This window comes from Triticum aestivum, chromosome 3B (assembly GCF_018294505.1).
Source record: "Triticum aestivum cultivar Chinese Spring chromosome 3B, IWGSC CS RefSeq v2.1, whole genome shotgun sequence".
NCBI lineage: Eukaryota > Viridiplantae > Streptophyta > Magnoliopsida > Poales > Poaceae > Triticum > Triticum aestivum.
Window position 1 is genome coordinate 153,701,783 of NC_057801.1, and position 3,210 is coordinate 153,704,992.

At 54.9% G+C, this 3,210-nt stretch overlaps 1 pseudogene; it reads right to left on the minus strand.

Moving 5' to 3' along the window:
* Positions 1-363: 363 nt before the first annotated feature.
* On the minus strand, positions 364-1,322 carry LOC123067410 (uncharacterized; annotated as a pseudogene).
* Between the last annotated feature and the right edge of the window lie 1,888 nt (positions 1,323-3,210).

A 3,210-nucleotide genomic window follows, 5' to 3' on the forward strand; every position in this document is an offset into this window, starting at 1 on the left:
AGGCATCGGTGCTCGAACCGACTGGCGCAAAAGCTGCAACACCGATGCAAGAAGCGGCAACAGTTGGTGGTTGTGTTGCAACCGTCGGTGACCAAACGGCGAGGACACGAGAATACCAACTCATATGGAAACCTATCACGTTTCTCTCATAATACTCAGAAAGATGGTAGACTTGGACTCGTATATCCTACTCCTTCCGTTCCATAATATAAAAAGCGTTTTGACACCAGAATTCACGATCCCCCCTTCCTCTCATAAGTCATAATAATAACAGGAAACGTCATAATAATAACAGGAAACTCGCATCGGAACGTTCTAAAGAAGTTTTCTGGAACGAGCAAGTTCTGAACAACTAGCAGTAAGTCATATATGAATGACTTCCTCGGGAGGTTCCCTCTTGCAGCGAGCATTCTTCTTGGGAAGGAAGACGTCAGTCAGCACGGTCTTGGACGTGAGGGAAGCAGCGAGTATCGCCAGCGCCTGCATTCCAACACCCAGGAAAAGCAAAATTCAGTCAAGCACACACTGATTCCAAAGTCCAAACCCAAAAGGAAAATTAGACGGCGCACCTCTTCCTTGCCGATCTTCACCGTCCTCTCCTGCAGCGTGCTCAGGTCCTTGACGCCGCCGCACGAGCAGGGTGATGCCCGACACCACATTGGACGCCGGAGCCACCGAGAGGTCGTCCCCGACGGTGTAGGTCGGTTGCGCTGGAGTCATCGTGGCCGCGGGCTCCTTGGCTTCGACAAGTATATGCCCCTTACACGTGTCCATCGGACGCGAGCAGCCGGGGCAGACACTGTCGCTGGCCGCCGAGAAGAATTTTGAGCAGACGTCAGTGCCGCTGTCCGCCAAGAATGTGCTTGGGGGTATGGCCCAGAGAGTGGGGTCCATTGTTCTACCTTGGAACGCCAAGTAGCCCGGGGGAGCTTGCTTTTTACCTTGACAGGTGTATAAATAGGTGACGCCGTTGGTGTTGTTGTTGTTGTTGGGCTGTTGGCGTTGCCGAGCTGCACGCCCAGCAGCTGCTGCAGGCGGGAGAGCGTGGCGGGGGCGACCGCCGGGCTGAGGGGCAGCTCGTTGCTCTTGTAGCTTGCGTCCAGCTTCTCCATGCTGCCGAGCACGTTGCCGATGCTGCCCGACATGCGGTCCTGAGTCAGCAGGGTGGTGACGGTGCTAGCGGTAGGGACAGGAGGCCGGTGAGGAACTCGACGAACTCGCTGCCGGCCTCGGCGAAGCACACCTTCTGAGACTTGCCTTCGATCAGGAGCTTCATCGATAACTCGTTGCTGGTGGCCATGCTATTGATTGAGATTCCCAAGGTTTCCTGTGAACTGTGTGGTTCCTTCTACCTGCCACGAGTAAGATGAAGCCATGTAGATTTTCAGACTTTATAGCTATTGCTGTTCATTTCTTACAAAATGTCAACACTTGGGAAAAAAATTGTGCATATCAATCAATAGATTTTTGTAGACTGTACCTACTACCAAAGAGATCTCCATATGGTCAACTTGAAGGGTTAACCAAAAGCTAACAAAATAACTTTTTTACGAAACGTGCAAACCAACCTCATGTTTGCGATAAATATGCTCCCTCCCTTCATTTTTCTGATTATTCAATTTTATCCGTGGCACAACAAGGAACACCACGTGCACAATATGGAAATAGTACATGCATTTCTCTATAGTCGAAGTTAATTATTTTCCGTGGCCTCTGTGTCTGGACGATGCATGCGGCCACTTTATTAATTATTCACATAAAACCTTACAAAGTCATACAACAGTAAGACTAGAGCCACCATCTAGGCAACATCGGTCGCTACTCCTATCCAGTTGATGAAAGGATGCTGATAGTCTGGGCCTAATACCAAACAGACCTCGCAACCAAACCTAAACATCTAAGACCTGAGGTCCCAACCAGGACGCCTGCCGGGTATGGGGCACCTACCAGTCCGACGCATTCCTCAACCAGGCCGCCTGCCGGGTATGAGGCCGCCGCAGCCACCTGCCCCCAATCCATCTTCAGAGTTGTACTGTTGCATCTACCGTGCCAGGTCTCTCTGCCATCGACGCCACCACGACGCCAGACAGCGTCGTCCTCCTGCGCGAGTCCATCATCGCACATCGAACGTCGAATCTGCACTGCGCCACGCCGTCGAGATCCGTCGCCATCAATGTGTAGGATGAAGCACCGCTCCACCAAAGAAGCCGTTCGATGGTCCCGCGAGATCGAGTGCACCTCCAAGAATGCCGCCCCCAAGGGGATAACGACACATGATTGCCGCCAACATCCGATCAGCTGATCTAGGGTTTCCCCCGTAGGTATTGAGTGGAGCTGGGAGCTTCACCTCGATGATGCCTTCATGAAGGAAACGATAATAAGGGCATCGTCATCACCGGCTCCGGCCGTCGATCAAAGACCAGGTTTTCACCCGGATCCGTCCCAAGTAGTCCACCCGACAACCTGTGCATCGTCTCGACCGCCTTCAAAGCCCCAGATCTAGCCGCCTAGATCCGGCGGCCAACCGCAACAGAAGTGCCACCGTAGGAGTCCTGGTGCACCGGCCACTGCCTAAGTGTACCACCACTGGAGCCTAGGAGGAGGGATCCCGGCCTGCCTCGCCAAGCCGCAAGAGCCGCCGAGATGGATCCCGTGTGCTCATCACCGTCTCTGATCTGAACCAATCCGTAGATTAGATCGCCGTCATAGATCCGCCTTGGACAGGGACTGCACCACGCCATGCCGCCGCGGGGAAGCCCTAGCTTCACCAGCCGCCACCATCCAGAGCCGCCGCCCAGGGATCCAGACAGAACATTGCCGCTGCCATCGGCCATGTTCCGCCACCGCCGCCGCCGACCAGCCACTGCGACCTCTGCCGCCATGACCATGCAAGCCCACCGACCCCACTCCATGCACAGCTAGCCGGCCGACCAACTCCGACGAAGAAGAAGGCCACCACCACCAAGCCTAGGGCCGGCGCCCCAGACATCCTCGTGTTGCAGATCAAGTCCAGGAGAAGTGCACCGTTGACGGCGATTGAGATCGGTAGCACAACGAATTAGCTCGACTGAGTCAAGGCCAGATCCGCCGTTGCTGGTGCCGTCCTCCACCGCCACTGCCGCACGACATCCATGTCGCCGCCGATCTAGCTGGAAAGGAGCGTCGCCTCCCAACCAGATCAAGATCCGAGGAGAAAACCGTCGCCGCCGC